We start from the raw sequence: 20,075 nt of genomic DNA, 5'->3' as shown, positions 1-20,075 counted from the left end.
GTCAATGCTAGTTCACTCTTTGTATTAATTTCAGACATATTTTTCAGTTTAATACTCAGGGTCATATTTTCAACATATTAAAAAGAATTAAGGAGGAAGAGAAATTGGGAATATGTAAAGACATAGAAGTTTAATTGTTGTAGCTATTTGGGAAGACAGGGATGTGAAGGAAATAATTATTACCTACTTACATAAAATTCGGTGTTCCTTATAGTTTCAAGCAGCCAGTGTTTCAAGAAATAATTGTCCTTTAAAACAGTAAAAATATTATACATCACAATAAAATTTCTGAGGTTATAAATCACAATGCTTAAAATTGAGAACTTTGTGAATCCCCTAACTTCCTTCCCTACAAATAAGCAATTTTTTTTCTGCCATTTAGATAATCGTAATATGCTTTGCTTCTGGGGATTGATGATACTACCATTTAATTAAAGAATAGTTTTTAAAGCAGATTTCATTTGATCACTTCCCTTAAGCATAATTCTTGACTAGTGTGTCCCTTATGGAACTGTTAGTTATTTCACTGCTTGAAGAAAATCTTAGCTGTAGTTTAAAGTCATCAAAAATTTATTAATATTTATTCATTTTTTTTTAGTTGTGTATCCTTCTCATCTTTAGAAAAGGATGATAATATTCTTAGGTGATCTACCACAGGGGCTATGTGGTTAATTACTCTTGTCTTTGAAATTTTTTATTTGGTGTCCATTCTGTTTTGGTTTCCTCTTACCTCACTGGCTTGCCTTTCTAATTTACCTGCTTGGTACTTAAAAAAACTCCCTAGCCTTTGAAAATTGGAATACCCCTGGGGTGCTTTTCTTCATCTATACCAGTCCCCTTGGAGACCTCACACAGTCTTGTGGCTTAAATATATTATTCTGACAACTCTAGAATTTATATCTCCAGACCTTGTCCCTAAACTACAGTCTTGTATATCCACCTGCCTATATGATATTTGCAGCTGGATCTCAAATCTTCCACTTCCCTCCCCTCCCCTCCCTTTTTTTTTTGAGACACAGTCTGCTTCTGTCACCTACGCTGGAGTGTAGTGGTGCTATCTCGGCTCACTACAACCTCCACCCTGGGTTTAAGCAGTTCTCCTGCCTCAGCCTCCTGAGTAGCTGGGATTACAGGCATGTGCCACCACGCCTGGGTGATTTTTTTCTTTTTTTTTTTTTTTTTTTGGTATTTTTAGTAGATATGGGGTTTCATCATGTTGGCCAGGCTGGTCTGAAACTCCTGACCTCAAGCGATCCACCCACCTCAGCCTCCCAAATTGCTGGGATTACAGATATGGGAGCCAGTCCACCTGGACAGACCTTTCATTTCTTAAACTTAGCTCCCAATTATTTCCAAAGCTGTATCCTCTCAGAATCTTCCCTAGGTCAGGTAAATGCAGATAGCTATGCAGGCCGAAAGTCTTGGAGTTATCTTTAACTCTGCTTTTAATTTCACATCCCAAGTGCAGTCTGTCTGTCATCCTACTGGTTCATTTTTCAAGCTGTGTCAAGAGTCTAACTGCTTCTACTATTGTTAACACTGATGCAAACCACCACAGTAGTAGACTTGGACAGTTGTAGTAGCCTCCTGTGTTAGTCATGACACTAGCTGCTGTGGCAAACAACTCCCAAGTCTCAGAGGCTTAGAGCAATAAGCGTTTATCATTTTCTAACATGATGGTGGCTGGGTGAAGAAGCTCTGATCTACAGGATCATTCAAGGACCCAGAATTCTTCCACATAGTGGATCCACCTTTCTCTACAATGTGGAATTAATTCCATATTGGATTCTTTGCATCTGGCAGAGAGTGTGCATGTGTTTTCTCATGGGCCAAGACTGGAAGTAGGATACCATCATTTCTGACTACTTCTTTATGGCCAGAAGTCAGTTGCATGGTTTTAGCTAGCAAAGGAGACTGGGAGATAACATGTAGCTGTGTATTAAGGGAAGCGATAAAATTATTTGATGAACACATAGCAGTCATGTGATCCTGTTAAAATGTAAGCATCAAATTCCTTTATTGCTTAATACTTTCCAATATTTTCCTTCTCTCTCTCAAAAGAAAAGAAACACCTCAATCTATATAGTGGGCTGTGGAGCCCTACATGATCTTTGACTTTATTTCCTACTGCTCTTCCCCTTGTTCTTCCTCTCCAGTCAAACTGGCTTATTTTTATTTTTATTTATTTTTATTGCATTTTAGGTTTTGGGGTACATGTGAAGAACATGCAAGATTGTTGCATAGGTACACACGTGGCAGTGTGATTTGCTGCCTTCCTCCCCTTCACCTGTATCTGGCATTTCACCCCATGCTATCTCTCCCCAACTCCCTACTCCCTACTGTCCCTCCCCTATTTCCCCCCAACAGACCCCAGTGTGTAGTGCTCCCCTCCCTGTGTCCATGTGTTCTCATTGTTCAAAACCCACCTATGAGTGAGAACATGCGGTGTTTGATTTTCTGCTCTTGTGTCAGTTTGCTGAGAATGATGGTTTCCAGGTTCATCCATGTCTCTACAAAGGACATGAACTCATCGTTTTTTATGGCTGCATAATATTCCATGGTGTATATGTGCCACATTTTCCCTGTCCAGCCTATCATTGATGGGCATTTGGGTTGGTTCCAGGTCTTTGCTATTGTAAACTGTGCTGCAATGAACATTCGTGTGCACGTGTCCTTGTAGCAGAATGATTTATAATCCTTTGGATATATACCCAGTAATGGGATTGCTGGGTCAAATGGAATTTCTATTTCTAGGTCCTTGAGGAATCGCCACACTGTCTTCCACAATGGTTGAACTAATTTACACTCCCACCAACAGTGCAAAAGTGTTCCTATTTCTCCACATCCTCTCCGGCATCTGTTGTCTCCAGATTTTTTAATGATCGCCATTCTAACTGGCATGAGATGGTATCTCAATGTAGTTTTGATTTGCATTTCTCTGATGATCAGTGATGATGAGCATTTTTTCATATGTTTGTTGGCCTCAGGTATGTCTTCTTTTGTAAAGTATCTGTTCATATCCTTCACCCACTTTTGAGTGGGCTTGTTTTTTTCTTGTAAATCTGTTTTAGTTCTTTGTAAATTCTGGATATCAGCCCTTTGTCAGATAGGTAAACTGCAAAATTTTTTCCCATTCTGTTGGTTGCCAATTCACTCTAATGACTGTTTCTTTTGCCGTGCAGAAGCTGTGGAGTTTGATTAGGTCCCATTTGTCTATTTTGGCTTTTGTTGCCAATGCTTTTGGTGTTTTGGTCATGAAGTCCTTGCCTACACCTATGTCCTGAATGGTTTTGCCTAGATTTTCTTCTAGGATTTTTATGGTGTTAGGTCTTATGTTTAAGTCTTTAATCCATCTGGAGTTAATTTTAGTGTAAGGTGTCAGGAAGGGTTGTAGGTTCCACTTTCTGCACATGGCTAGCCAGTTTTCCCAACGCCATCGATTAAACAGGGAATCCTTTCCCCATTGCTTGTTTTTGTCAGGCTTGTCAAAGATCAGATGGTTGTAGATATGTTGTGTTGCCTCCGAGGCCTCTGTTCTGTTCCATTGGTCTATATCTCTGTTTTGATTACTGTAGCCTTTTATTATAGTTTGAAGTCCGGTAGTGTGATGCCTCCCGCTTTGTTCTTTTTGCTTAGAATTGACTTGGCTATGTGGGCTCTCTTTTGGTTCCATATGAAGTTTAAGGTGTTTTTTTCCAGTTCTGTGAAGAAGGTCATTGGTAGCTTGATGGGGATAGCGTTCAATCTGTAAATTACTTTGGGCAGTATGGCCATTTTCACGATATTGATTCTTCCTAACCATGAGCATGGAATGTTTCTCCATCTGTTTGTGTCCTCTCTTATTTCATTGAGCAGTGGCTTGTAGTTCTCCTTGAAGAAGTCCTTTACATTCTTTGTTAGCTGTATTCCTAGGTATTTTATTCTCCTTGTGGCATTTGTGAATGGCAGTTCATCTTTGATTTGGCCCTCTTGAAGTCTGTTATTGGTGTATAGGAATGCTTGTGATTTTTGCACATTGATTTGTATCCTGAGACTTTGCTTAAGTTGCTTATCAGTTTCAGGAGATTTTGGGCTGAGACGATGGGGTCTTCATGTCATCTGCAAATAGAAACAATTTGACTTCCTTCTTTCCTATTTGAATAACCTTTATTTCTTTTTCTTGCCTGATTGCTCTGGCTAGAACTTCCGGTACTATATTGAATAGGAGTGGTGAGAGAGGGCATCCTTGTCTAGTGCCAGATTTCAAGGGGAATGCTTCCAGTTTTTGCCGAGTCAGTCCGATATTGGCTGTTGGTTTGTCATAAATAGCCTTTATTATTTTGAGATACGTTCCGTCAATACCTAGTTTATTGAGGGTTTTTAGCATAAAAGGCTGCTGAATTTTGTCAAACGACTGGCTTCTTTTTATATTTTCTTTTTATTTTTAATGTTTGTGGGTACGTAGTAGGTATATATATTTATGGGGTACATGAGATGTTTTGATACAGGAATGCAATGTGTGACAGTCATAACATGGAAAATGGGGTATCCATCCCCTTAAGCATTTACTCTTTGAGTTACAAACAATCCAATTATACTCTTCGTTATTTTAAAATGTAGAATTGACCTAGCACAGTGGCTCATACTTGTACTCCCAGCACTTTGGGAGGCTGAGATGGGCAGATCACAAGGTCAGGAGATGAAACCCTGTCTCTACTAAAAATACAAAAAATTAACTGGGCATGGTGGCACATGCCTGTATTTCCAACTACTTGGGAGGCTGAGGCAGAAGCATCACATTAATCCAGGAGGCAGAGGTTACAGTGAGCCAGGATGGCACCACTGTACTCCAGCCTGGGCAAGAGCGAGACTCTGTCTCAAAAAAAAGTAGAGTTAAATTATTATTGACTATAGTCACCCTGTTGTGCTATCAAATAGTAGGTCTAATTCATTCTTTCTATTTTTTTTTTTTTTGGTACCCATTAACCATTCTCACCTGCTCCCCACCCTCCCACTAACCTTCCTAGCCTCTGGGAACCATCCTTCTAATCTCTATCTCCATGACTTCAATTGTTCCGATTTTTAGATCCGAAAATAAATGGGAATATGTGATGTATGTCATGTTTGTCTTTTTGTTCCTGGCTTATTTGACTTAACATGGTAATCTTCCCTTCTATCCATGTTGTTGGAAATGACAGGATCTCGTTTTTGATTTTGTTTTGTATTTTTTTGGTTGGTTTGTTTTATACACTGGCTTCTGTGATGGTCTTTGAACATGCCAGGGATGCTCCCACCTCTGGGCCTTTGCCCTCACTGTTTCTTCTGCCTGTAGTATGTTTCTTCTGCATAGCTGCGTGGTTTTCTAGCTCACTGTCTTCATATCTTGGGTCAACTACCACTTTCTCAGTGAGTTTATATCTGTTCACCCAACTTAAAATTGCAACCAGCACTCTAAGTATTTTTTTTTTTCAGACGGAGTTTTGTTCTTGTTGCTCAGGCTGGAGTGCAGTGGCATGATTTTGGCTCACCGCAACCTCCATCTCCTGGGTTCAAGCTGTTCTCCTGCCTCAGTCTCCCAAGTAGCTGGGATTACAGACATGCATCACCACACTGGCTAATTTTGTATTTTTAGTAGAGGTGGAGCTTCACTATGTTGGTCAGGCTAGTTTTGAACTCCTGACCTCTAGTGATCCATCTGCCTCAGCCTCCCAAAGTGCTTGGATTCCAGGTGTGAGCTACCATGCCTAGCTACTCTCAGTAATTCTTATCCTGCTTCTCTGCTTGTTTTTTCATAGCTTTTGTCACGTTCTGTCATATAATTTATTTATTTTTTGTATTGTTTTTCTCCTCAGACTAGAATGTGAGCTCCAACAAGGTAGGGACTTCGCTTGTTGTGTTCGCTGCTGTATCCTCTGCCCTAGGAATAGTACCTGCCATTTAGTAGGTACTCAATAATAATTATAGTACATACGATTACAAACTTATAAAAGTATATTAATAATGATTTGTCAAGTGAATGAATTCTTCATTCTCAAGAACTTAAAAATCAAGCTAGGAAGACTGATAGACAACTGTAATGTCACTATAAGAGAAAGATGTCAACAGTCATAGAAACAAAGAAAAGACTGATTTGTCTCTGCCTAGAATCCCTCAGACAGCAGAGTGGGCACAATGTTTATCTGGGCATTGAAGAATGAGGCAGTGTTTTCTAGGTTTTGAGGAGAGAGCCATTCTAGGGAGAAAAAATGTCGCAAACAAAGGCTTGAAAGCAGGAGTATTGTGACATTTGGGAAATAACAGAAATCCTAGGAGACTAGGGATAAACATGTGTGCATATATTTAGGGGTGGGGAAATTAGGTTGAAATACTAAGTTAGTCCAAAAGTGCCTATCACTGTAACAAATCTGGATTTCACTCTGCTGGCAGTAGAGAAAGTTTGCAGTCCTTAGTAGGATTATGCTGAGTTCGGGCGTGTACATATGAAAGGTAGACTTGGTGAAGAGTGCAGGAAGACTGATGGGCAAGTGACAGGAACTCAGGTGAGAGGCTATTCTGATACCCACAATATCTGATCTAAGATAAGATATTAAAAAAGGGCTCATATGGATAAATCTAATCTACCTGATCTAAGATATTCAACAAGAGGACATGTGGGGATTATGGAAACTACAATTCAAGATGAGATTTTGATACAGAAGCTAAAAAGAAATTATTTAGGCAGTTAGTGAGGGTAATAGAGTCCTCAGTAAGGCTACCTTTTTAACAAAAAGCAGCCCCCAAATCATTTTTTTCCTCAAAAAGAGCAGACTGAAAAATCAGGCGGCAGACATGGAAAGCAAGCTGCACAGGTGAAGCCTGGCAGCTGTGTCAACAGGAGAAGGTTACTTGGGGCCAGGCATGTTCACCACGGTGGCGAGGTAGAGAATCCATTTGCATAATAAAAGATTAGGGTGGGGTGACTAGCTTCTTTGCGTGCTATGTAAATGGGACAACTGGTCTGACTAATCTTTTGGATGCCACGTAAATCAGACACTGCCTCCTCAAGCTCATCTATAAAACCCTGTGCAGCCACAGACCCAGAAGACCCACTTGGGAGCCACTCTCTTTCTTCAGGAAAGAGAGCTTTTCTTTTTTCTCTCACCTACTAAATCTTTGCTCTTAAACTCACTTCTTGGCATGAGATGAGGAACCTCGGGTATTTACCCCAGACAAATGTGGGTGGGGGGCACAGTCAAACCATATCAAAGGAAGAGACTGATGGCTCTCTCTTTCTGTGGGCAGCCTGAAGTTATAGGTCACACTCCTCATTATGCAATGCTGCTGAGGAGAGCATGAGATTTCCTTGGCATGAGATGAGGAATCTCGGGTATTTACCCCAGACAAATGTGGGTGGGGGGCACAGTCAAACCATATCAAAGGAAGAGACTGATGGCTCTCTCTTTCTGTGGGCAGCCTGAAGTTATAGGACACACTCCTCATTATGCAATGCTGCTGAGGAGAGCAAGCCCAGGCTAGTCTGCTAGAAGATAAAACACCATCAAGTTGCCCTAGCTGAGGACACTAGATCATTCAGTCCCTGGCTCACCTGCCAGCTGATGAAAGTAGCATGGGCAAGTCTGGAGATGAGTGGTGCTTGGTCTAGATAAGCAGAACTGCTTGCATAGATTCAAAGTTTTGGAGTAGTTTTTTATTCATCGGTAGTTAATGGATACAAATATCTTAAAAATTTACAATACTCATGTACAAGCATACATACATGACTCATATGCAGAGAAGAGCATTTGAGTCACAGTGCCTATCTGTCCCTGGACCATTCTAGGCAGTATCATAATAAAGTGACAATACAACTTGTGGGCCTTGAAAAGAATACTTAATAGGATTGCTTCTCTGGCAAGAAACCATTCATGCTTATATTAACTTTCTAATCGAAATTGTCTTTTAGTTTTTCTTGTTCCTACGTGTTTTGCATTTTAAAATTTAGAGTAATGTGACATTGGATATTCTAAGTTGTGTGCTTGTGTATTTGTGTGCTTATGTCATGGGTATGGGGCTGATGAGTAACTAGGCTTTGACCACATAGGTATTAAGGAATCAAGACCATCCATCAGTTTGTAAGTGACATAATATGCTTAGCCCTCTAGATAGTATAAAATCCAGAAAATTCTTGCTTTTATTTTTTTAATGACAAAATCTATTTCTTGAAAACACTTTTCTTTTCTTTTTTTTTTTTTTGAGACAGAGTTTTTCTCTGTCACCTAGGCAGGAGTGCAGTGGTGTGATCTCAGCTCACTGCAACCTCTATCTCCTGGGTTCAAATGATTCTGCTGCCTCAGTCCCCCAAGTAGGTGGGATTGCAAGTGCACACCACCACGCATGGCTAATTTTTGTATTTTCAGTAGAGATAACATTTCAGCATGTTGGCTAGGCTGGTCTCCAACTCCAGACCTCATATGATACTCCCACTTCGGCCTCCCAAAATGCTAGGATTACAGGCGTGAGCCACTGGACCTGGCCCTGTTTCTTAATGACACTTTCTCATTAACCATATTTATATATTAATAGTGAAGAAATGTCAAAGCCCAAGTTTACAGAAATTACACCTTGAAAAATCTTCTGCCATAAAACATCATGGCATAAAAACTATGGCCTTTCTTAGCCCTGGGAAAATTGGTGGTCTAAAGTGTCTGAGCCTGGATTATAACCTCTGGATTATAACTGTGAGTGCATTTCACACTGAGTGGTAAAACTTGATAAAAATATACTTGATTAAATTCCGGTGTTAATGGTATTTCATTTTTGTAGGTGTTCTTATCTTCATTGGACTAAGAAATAACCTTGTTCTGGGAGTGTAAATAAGTCTTTTTATAGCCTTCTCATCGTTTCTCAGCTTCTGTGCCGGGTGCTCATCCTTCCTCTGGCTTTCCCAGCACAAGCAAAGTACCATGAAATAAGACACTTCTTTTGGAATCCTGACCTTAGCAGTCTCCATCACCACATAGCAAACTGCTGCAGAGGTTTCTGTTTTCTATTTGGTTTTGTACAATCATTACATTGAAGGGGCTTTGTGTCCTATTGGGTTGTCACTTTTGGTTTTATTTGGGAGGAAATTATATGGCTTTAGAAAGTTAAGTGGGACATTTTTTTCCGGTGTTATAAGGCCTTTGAAGAAATATAACATTGTGGGAGGCATACTTACATCATTTTAGAGTAGAGCCTAAACAAATAAAAAAACACTCTCTGTAGGAAAATGAAATGGGATATTGCTTAATAGTTGTTACTTTAGGAGAAAATACTGAAGTTGTATGTTTTGCTTAAAAAAATTTTTAAATTTAAAATTTTATGATTTTTTTTTTTTTTTAAAGAGACAGTCTTGCTCTGTCATCCAGATTGGATTGCAGTGGGGCTATCTTGGCTCACTGCAGCCTCCACCTTGGGCTCAAGCGATCCTCCCACCTCAGCCTCCTGAGTAGCAGGGACCACAGGCATGCACCATCACACCTGGCTAAATTTTGTATTTTCTGTGGAGTTTGGATTTCACCATGTTGTCCAGGCTGGTCTCGAACTCTTGGGCTCAAGTGATGTCATTGCCTTGGTCTCCCAAAGTGCTGGGATTACAGGTGTGAGCCACCACAGCCAGCTTATATTGTGGTTTCAGAAGACTTTTGATATTTCGAACAAAAAAGATAGTATCAGAGCAGCAATCTTTTGTGTGGAAGGTTGATCTGATGATCACTGAGGAAGTTTGTAAGTCCTACTTGGATTGGGTTCAAGAATTAGACTGTGATGAGGGTTGAAGCAAGTAAATCTGAAGGAGCTTATTAATAAATCAAGAGATCCTGTAGGCTATGTGTTCTCAGATAGTATTATTCCATAATTGCAAAAATTTCTTTGGAATATAATTTTCCATATAAGATTTCTATAATACACAATCCATTTCCAGTGTTGTATTCATGAACTGCTGTATTAGAACAGTGCCTGGTGTGTAGTAAGTGCTGAATAAAATCTTTGGTGAATGAACAATTCTGGAATACATTTTGGAGGTGATATTTACTGAGCACTTACTTTGAGCCAGGCACTTTTCTAAGTGCTGGTAATATGGTGGAATATACGTGAATACATGCACATGAATAAAACAGTTGGATTTTCATGGGGATTCTTGTTCTTCCCATTGGAATTTATAAGCCATTAAATCATAGGCACTTCTCCAAAAGTGGATGTGTTGGAATCTTATACTTCTTTTTTTTTTTTTTTGAGACAGAGTGTTGCTCTTGCAGCCCAGACTGGAATGCAGTGGTACGATCTTGGCTGGCTGCCACCTCTGCCTCCAGGTTCAAGTGATTCTCCTGCCTCAACCTCCCAAGTAGCTGGGACTACAGATGCCCAGCATCAGCCCTGGCTAATTTTTGTAGTTTTAGTAAGGATAGGGTTTTATCATGTTGGCTAGGCTGGTCTTGAGCTCCGGACTTCAGGTGATCCGCCAACTTCGGCCTTCCAGAGTGCTGGGATTACAGGTGTGAGCCACTGCACCCGACCATCATTCATTTCTTGGATTTTCTAAGATATGAACTGATACTGTATTAGATCATCAGAAGGTTAGATTGACATTGTAGATGACATTTGCCATAGATGCTCAAAGAATGACAACATGTATCCTCAGCTTTTGCTTTTAGAAGATTATTATTTAAAAAAAAAGCCACATGAAATAAATTGTTTTTGAAGATACTTAGATTTAACAGCTTTCATTATGTTGTTAAATACTCTCAGTAAAGTACCTGGTAGGAGGCTTTCTCTCCTGTAAATGAGAAGTGTAATAGGTAGTAATCATTTTCTTTCTTTACTTTCCATTTCATGAATAGTTTTACTATTTTCATGGGAATCCAAATGCTAATTTTATATTTAGCTGATCTTTTACCAAGAATTTAAAAAAAAAATTCCTTCGGACAGTTTTATAAAGGAAGTATACCTTAAAGATTTCTTAAAAATTATGTTTTAAAGGTTGCCATGGAAATGGTAAGATTGAGAAAAATAACTATTTGGCTTTCTTTTCCTTTGACTTTCTAATGTCTTTATAATGAAGCTGCACATTGATTTTATAATGAAGCTACATAACTGATATTTGCCAAGGGATAATATAAGGATGAATCTTTTTATATAAAGATTGGAAATATAAAGGCTTTTTGAAATCTTTCCCGTCCCCAAAACCTGCTCTTGACCTCATCTTGCATTAGCTCTTGCCTAATTTCTCTACTTTCGTCACTAGGAAATTTTTTTGAAATGGTTATAAATACTTTCTGTCTTCTTCTTTATGACCCTCACCCCACTAAGTCCTCTTTTCCAGGATTCTATTCATAAAAGTGTTTCTGGTCCATGTCCTCTGTGTAGCTAAATCCACGGCCCAATTCCCAGTCCTTACCTTAACTTGACTGAGCAACAGCATTTGACACCATTGGTTGTTTCCTTTGTTGAAGCTGTGTCCGTGCCTATTCACCAGCATAGCCTCCCTTTTTGTTTTATATGGACCTCATTGGATGGCTGCTTTGCGGTTTTCTCTGCTGGATTCTGTTCAGCCTATCATTACCTCAAATATTGTAGTTTTGCAGGGCATACCCTTCGGATCTTCTCTCTGTCTGTATTCATTCACTTGGCTATCTCATCTTTTTTTTAAAGTCAAAATTAGTACATTTTATTGATGTAAGTTATATCTCAATAAAGCTGAAATTTTAACATTAAATATTAAAGTCATCCTTTATTTTTAAAAAAATTACAGTCTGTTAAAATATTATGTTATTATTTTAAAAATTTTTTTTATTTCCATAGGTTATTGGGCAACAGGAGGTGTTTGGCTACATGATTAAGCTCTTTAGTGGTGCTTTGTGAGATTTTGGTGCACCCATCACCTGATTGCTGCAGTCACACAGTCATTTGCAGGTTGCTGTAAATGCCACTAATTCATTCCTTTTCATGGCTAGTAGTATTCCATTGTATGCATATATATATATATACACACACACACACACACATATATGTATATGTGTGTATATATACACACATACATATGTATATGTGTGTATATATGTACACACATATACATATATATGTGTGTGTGTATATATATACACATATATATATATGGGAAGGGAAGGGGTGGGATGGTATTCCATTGTATGCATATATATATATATATATATATTTATGTATGTATGTATATATATACACACACACACTCACCCCACACCCATACATATACATACACCACAGTTTATCTAATTGTTGATTGATGAGCATTTGGGTTGGTTCCACGTTTTTGCAATTGCTGATTGTGCTGCTATAAACATGTGTGTGCAGGTATCTTTTTTGTATAGTGACTTCTTTTCCTCTGGGTAGATACATCTTGAGTCCAGAGATTTGGCTGCCGAAAGTTGTCTACCTTTCTTTTAAGCCCTATTCTTCAAAATACCAGAAAATCCTGTCGGCTATTCCTTCAAAAGATACCCTGTTTTTGAGCTATCAGTGACGCAGTTCTAGTTCAGGGCAGTTTCATTTCTTTCTAGGTCTATGGCAATCAGTTTTTTTTGTGTTTTCCAGTTTCTTCTCTTGCTTTCCTCACCCTAGGGCCAACAATGGTTTACAGTTTCATTTAGAATAAAACCTGAGTGCTTATGATGACACTTAATGTCCTCTATGAAATGAGCTTGATTTATTTCTCTTTCTGCATCTCTTAGCAATCTTTACTTCACCATGGTACTTCAGCCACCCTTGCCTCTTTGTGATATCATTAGTCATGCTAAGTCTTCTGGGGCTGGGGCGTTCAAGGAGTCTTCTGCCTGAAGTACTTTCACCTGATAATCTGTTAGCACACTCTCTCTTCATCTAGGTGTTTTCGCAATGTCACCTAATCAGAGTCCTTCCCTGCCTTTCAATAAAAAACATGGGACCTGCCAGCCTTTTCACTCCTCATCCTCTTACTCACCTTTATTTTATTTAAAGCAGCAGTCCCCAACCTTTTTGGCACCAGAGACCGATTTCATGGAAGACAATTTTTCCGTGGATCGGAGATGGGGGTGGGGTGATGGTTTCGGTTTTACATTTATTGTGCACTTTATTATTATTACATTGTAATATATAATTAAATAATCATACCACTCGCCATAATGTAGAGTCAGTGGGAGTCCTGAGCTTGTTTTCCTGCAAGTAGACTGTCCTATCTGGGGGTGATGTGAGACAGTGACAGATCATCAGGCTTTAGAGTCTCATAAGGAATGTGCAGCCCAGATCCCTTGCGTGAACAGGTTACGATAGGGTTCATGATCCTGTGAGAATCTAATGCCACCGCTGATCTGACAGGAGGTAGAGCTCAGGCAGTAATGTGAGTGACCGTGAACAGCTGTAAATACAGATGGAGCTTCGCTCGCTTGCCCGATTCTCACTTCCTGCTGTAGGGCCCTGTTCCTAACTGCTGTGTGGACTGGTATTGGTCTGTGGTGCAGGAGTTGGCGACCCCTGCTTTAAGTCACCTATCAATATTATTTATCTATCGATTCAGTTGACTGATAGCTAACTTTCTCCAGTAGAATGTAGCCTCCTTAATAGCAGAGATATTGCCTTTGTGTTTGGAAGTTGTATCGGCAGTGTTGGAAGAGTGCCTTAGCTATGTATAGCAGGTATTCAACAAATGTTGCTTCCAATGAATGAATGGAAGAAATCATGAATGGTTTTAGTGTGTTGGAATGGAAGTATTTGCTTTGCTTATGTATCCATAAAATGCTGGTTCTGGCTATATGATTAATCAACGTGATGATGCTTCACCCTGGGCATTCTGTATTCCTCTGGTGAGCTCATGCAGAGGTAATGGAAGGGTCATTTAAATGCTTTTTGCCAGAAGAGTATCTTTCTGCTTGGAGTTCTCCTGGGAAACTGAGCCACTACTGCTGAGAAACATGATTGCTGTGTAGTTTCCACAGCAACATCATTGATGATCACTCCCACTCCATCAAGAATGGATCAGAGATTGAGCAAGAGCCGTATTCTTTGGTCACTTCTTCACAAGAGCAGGATTTATTTTCAACTCCATGTAATTATATTCTGGAATCTCATTTTGCAGAACTGTTATTTTACAGTGGGGATGCTGGGGAAAGGTATTTAAACTGCCCTAAAATAAGGGCACATTGGAAGTGTGTTCTCTGTAAAGGAAATTGTCCAAATTTGACTTTTGAGTCAACATTTTTATTGGATAGTTAGGGCTTATCAAGATTGCTTGTGGCCCAAATAAAATGTCAGTCAGAGGGATACATTTTAATGGTAAAAAATCACAACTTCATTGGAGTAAGATTTAAAGGTATTTTTTGTGATGTATATCTCTCCAAGTTACAGTTTGACAGAAGTTGGATTAAATCTGCCATTTTCAGATGAATCCTGAAGATGGAGAAATGATAATTTTTAATAAATGATAAAGATATGTTCTTCTCTAGCAGTGAATGCCACAGTCAAAATAAATAAATAATTTATACGCTTATTTGAGATAAAAATTACTTTCAGGAAAAGATATCATTAAAACTAACGACAGAAAAGTTATAATGGAATAAATATTGCAACAGGAAGATGATTAAAATTCTCCAAAGGAATTTTGTACATTATAAAATTAATAATAAATTAATGCTATTTGCTATTGCAGTCATTGAAAATATTCCATGTTTAATAGACAAAATATTTGTTAGACTTTTGGCACTGTATTACAAAATGCGATAGGTTAGAAAAACTATTATCGTATGAGACTTCTTTTTGAAAAATACAGAGTAGTTACAAAAGGAAATCTAGAAGACAACACATTAATACTGTTAACAATAGTGTGTAAAAATAATTATTTTAAATTTAAAGTTACTATAAAATTAATTTAAAAATTTAAATGAAATGTGAAAATTTTGGCACATATATTTATTTTTCATGTTTTTTCCAGTCCTTATTTAAATCCATACATATGTTTAACAGACATAGTCATAAGGTACATGCAATATTATATCTATAATTTTCACTTAAAATCATATATATTTTTGTATCTTGCTACATGACCTTTTATGAATATCATTTTTAATGATCACTTACTATTTCATTCAGAAGATTGCTGGAATTTGCTTAAATTACTTTTCCAATACTGTACTCAGTCACTTTCTATTTGCTGAGTGGGCACTCACAATATTTAGTTATAATATTTAATTCCTTATGTCATGTGATTGGAATAATGATGAAAGAGATTTCTCATTTCAAAGTTTCTATGTTAAATTTTACTCTGGCCTGGATCAGTTAGCGTGTTGGTTCCCAGCCAAAATATAAAAAGTACATTTCAAACAGAGAAGACATGATAATAGGGTTTGAACCTAGGCTCAATTCAGGAGACCAGATCTGGTAGGTTGATATCGAGAAAGGATTTTGAGTAAGGATGGACACACCCAAGGGTCAGAGGGGACACTGCATTTGCAATATAACATCTGTTACTGGACAAGGTATAAACATTTTACAATTTTTATGGAGTTTGGTTTTACATAAATGAAAAATTTATAAATGAAACAGCTATAAATAATTTTTTCCTGTCTTTGGGCCAAAATAAGTTTAAGGAGATGTTACTGATTCACAATGTCTATCACAATGTGGACAGAAAAATAATAAATTTACCTAATCCTAAATGTATGATATAGCACGTGAACAAGACTGTGATAACTGTGGTTCAAATCATTGAGGTCAGAACTGCACTTGTCAGTTCTGTTGTTTGTCATTAAATCATGAAGAAAATAACAGTTACTGGCAGGGTTTTAGACACTGATCTATTTTTTTCAGATTCTTTCACAGTCCAAATGACCAAGGAACAAGGGTTCATCTAAATTGTAAAGCAGTATGCAAGCAGCAATTAAATGATCTCTTTTTCCATTAATGGCTGTGTTATAATTTAAAAGCTAATTGTAGTTCACCTATGTCCAGTTGTCCCCATTTATGACCAAACTGATAATACTCAAATTTTAAGGATTTAATTAGAACAATGAAGCAAATTGTAAATTACACGAATTGTAAATCATGTGTATAAATATAGCAGTAATTATGTTCATTTACTCATATAAAATATTTTTTTTAACTTTTTTTGTGTGTCAGACACTATTTTAGGGAACAAAGTGGTGAATAAAACAAAGTTCTTACCCTCATGAAGTTTATTTTCTAGTGGAGTGACATAGACACTAATGAAGGAAGCAAATGCAATGCAAAATTTCCCAGTTTTGAATGCATAGTAAAAAATAAAACCAAAAACACTGGAAGAAGACCTGTTTTATACAGGCTGGTCAGAGAAGGTATTTCCAAGTTTGGGATATTTGAATCAAGACCTAAAGAGGGGACAGAACCAGCCTGCCATTAAGAGGTAGAGGAAATTCCAGGTGAGAGAATCACATGTCTCAAGGTATTTTAGAAGCATTCTGGGCATCACCCAGGGAAAGTGACAAGGCAGGTGGGAATGGAGCAGAGTGACTGAGATTAGAAGTGGTCTTGAGACCACTTTGATGATTTTTTTTTTTTTTTTGACTCAGGATGAGATAGGAATCCATTACAGGGTTTTCACCAGAGGAAGGACATGTCTGCTTTGTTTAAAAAGATTGACTCTGTTGTGAGGAAAATAGGCAATACAAAGATGAGAAGCAGAAAAAGAGAGGCCTGTGAGCAACCTCTACAGAAAAGAGGCAACTGTGGCTTTGACATGGTATAAGTGGTCAGATTCAGGATGTATTTAGAAGGACAAGCTGATAGGTCTTCAGTGAGTATAGTGTGGTGTTAAGTGAGACAGCAAGGACAACTGATGCTTCTGGGCTGGGCATCTGGTAGGCTGAGGTTGCCCTTTGGTGAAATACGGAAGAGTGTGGGAGAAGCAGTGTGGAATGGGTACAGCTAGGACAAAGAGCTTGGTTTAGGACATGTGAGTTCATGATGCCTATTAACCATCTAAATGAAGATGCTGCACACAGTGTTTAAGATATACCTAAAGCTCAGAAGTTTGTTCTGGAAATATAAATATTTTAAGTCTGTTCACAAAGCATGAGCATCAGCGATGTGATTAGGCTTTGTGTCCCTACCCAAATCTCATTGTAAGTTGTAATCCCCAGGTGCTTAGGGAGAAGCCTGGTGGAAAGTAGTTGGATTATGGGGGTGGTTTCCCCCATGCTGCTATCATGATAGTGAGTGAATTCTCATGAGTTCTCATGGCTTTATAAGTGGTAGTTTTTCCTGTGCTGACACACACTTGCTCTCTCACCAGCCACTGTGTAAGACATGACTTCTTCCCCGTCCACCATGATTGTAAGTTTCCTGATGCCTCCCCAGCCATGTGGAACTCTGAGTCCATTAAACCTCTTTCCTTTATAAATTACCCAGTCTCGGGAACTTCTTTATGGCAGTGTAAGAATGGACTAATACAATCAGCAAAGATTGAAACTGAGTAATCAGATCCCTGGAATGAAAAATGAACATCCCAGAGTATTCAGACAGCAGCGTATGGCCAACAGGGGACCCTGAATGAAGATCCAGCAGATTGTAATGGACGTCCCCTTAGACACACTGACCAATCTGTCTTGGAGTGCTTCTTAATCCCCTGTGACTTACTGTACTCAGTTATTTTATAATTTGTTTATCTGATTCCTTTTAGCAGGACAGAGGAAGGAAACCATACGATTTTCTTTCTAGACTGGTTAATTGAGGAGATCAATAAATTGTTCTGAATTGAAGTAAATACTATGAATCCATAAGATAAATGCAATGTGGTCATCCATTTGAATAAAACATTTTTGTGTGGTATTTATGGCCATTCATTCCTTCACTCACAATTATTTACTGAATGCTTATTATGTATGCTTTTGTGCTCTGTGATGGGGATGTTTCAGTGAACAAAACAAAAAAATTCTATGGAACTTTCATTCTGTAGGGAAACCATAGACAATAAAAATATAAATAAGTAAAATATATATTAGATGGTGGTGTTTACAAAAACTGATCAGGAAAATGAGATTGGTTTTATGATTTTAAATAGGAAAAGGCATTATTAGGAAGGTGACATACAAAGTTTTATTTTTTTCCCGAAAATTTTATTGTCCATGTAACAGTCCTTGATAGTTTCTCTACAGGTGTCTGAAGTCAATGTCCTAGATGAAATTTACAAGTAGCCTATGTTGTGTTGTGAATCAGCACCAGCCTCAGCTTTCTTGGTACTAGGGGAAGCAGGGTTTTGTCTGTAGTTATCTGCATCAGTTTCATTTCCAATGAGTGTTACAGGCTGCTCTTCTTCAGTGTTTGGGTCATGAGATTTTCTGTGCTGGTGAACAAGTGGCAGCTTTTACCATCTATTAGGCTATCACTGGATGCAAGCCATCCCTCTCCTGTGCTAGGATGCTGCAGGTTCAGTTACAGAACCAAGACAAGCATCAGAGAAAAAGAGACCATGTGATAGTCTTATATCAAGCCAATCTTTTTGTCTGCTGCTTGTAAATAATAGATATTTGTGCAAGACCTCCACTAGGAAGACATTCTAGGGCTACAATTATTAGTAAGTGTTAGAAAAATTAGTGGAAATTGGACAGATAAGGCAAATGTTTGAAGGTCTAAAGACGCTTTTTTTTTTTTTTTTTGGAGACAGGGCCTCTCTCTGTCACCCAGGTTCTAGTGTAGTGGTGTGGACACAGTTCATTGCAACCACTGCGTTCTAGGCTCAGGTAGGTGATCCTCCCACCACAGCCTCCTGAGTAGCTGTGACTACAGGTGTGCATCACTGTGCCGGGCTAATTTTTTGCATTTTTTGTAGAGTTGGGGTCTTGCCACATTGCCCAGGCTGGTGTTGAACTCCTGGGCTCAAAGGGATCCACCTGTCTCAACCTCTTAAAGTGCTGGGATACAGGCATGAGCCACTGTGCCTGGTCTATGAAGATATTTTGAATCTGTCTGTTATCTGTGTCTGGATATGCTCTACAGTTGCTGAGTTAACTTAGAAAATGACTACCTTACTTTCAACTGCAAGTTCAGAAATTTTGAGTTAGGTATAGTGTTGAATCTTTTGATTGATAGGGTTTTCAGCTTTGAAATGTTAAAAAAAAATACCATATTCACCTATTATTTTTCTTAATTTCTAATTTTTGTGGGCATATAGTAAATATATATTTTATGGGTGTATGGGATATTTTGATAGAGGCATACAATGTATGATAGTCATATAATGCTGTAATAGTCATATAACATTTAGTCATAGAAATGTTAAAAAGAAAAATACTGTATTCACCTATTATTTTTCTTAATTTCTAATTTTTGTGGGTATATAGTAAATGTATATATTTTATGGGTGTATGGGATATTTTCATAGAGGCATACAATGTATAATAGTCACATCAAGGTAAACAAGATGTTTATTACCTCAAGCATTTATCTTTTGTGTTACAGACATTATGATAATTAAAACTAGTGTTAGATAAAGTAGAAACATGTATATAAACTTAAAATATTCATTCACATCTATCTTTTTATCACAACAATAATTAATGTATTGTTTTGTTCTTTTTACTCATTGTGCATAGGGATTTGGTTCACATGTGGCTGCTAATGTTAGTGCACCTGTGATCTCAGGTACACGAAGTAATGAGGGAACACTTGGCCTCTGGAGTCCATAGATTAGGCAGACATCAGTTCCTCACTTGTGTACTGAGTAACTTGGTACCTAAACTCTTTTAGCATCAGTTTCCTCATCTAGAAAATGGTGATCATAGGATAATTTTCATGAGGTTTGTTGGGAGGATTTAATCAGATTAGATAACATAGGTGATGTGCCTCATCTTGTGAGATATATAAAAGGCACTTAGAAAATGGCAGATGACACAGAATGGTGCAAAGTTAATTAGATCCCAAAGGACTCATACATGTGAACTTGTCCTTCATGACTTACTCTTCAGCATTTCAAGACTGCTTCAGTACAATATACAACTCTATCATTCATCATTTTAGTGACTATTTTTCCTTACTTATGTTGCACTAGTTCTTCCGTTAATAACATGAATTTATTTTTAGATATTAAAATTTTCTTTCGGATT

This window comes from Sapajus apella, unplaced genomic scaffold (genome assembly GCF_009761245.1).
Source record: "Sapajus apella isolate SASKATOON/1434 unplaced genomic scaffold, GSC_monkey_1.0 scaffold53, whole genome shotgun sequence".
Lineage (NCBI taxonomy): Eukaryota > Metazoa > Chordata > Mammalia > Primates > Cebidae > Sapajus > Sapajus apella.
The sequence above is the reverse complement of the archived record's forward strand: the minus strand, read 5'-3'. Positions refer to the sequence as shown.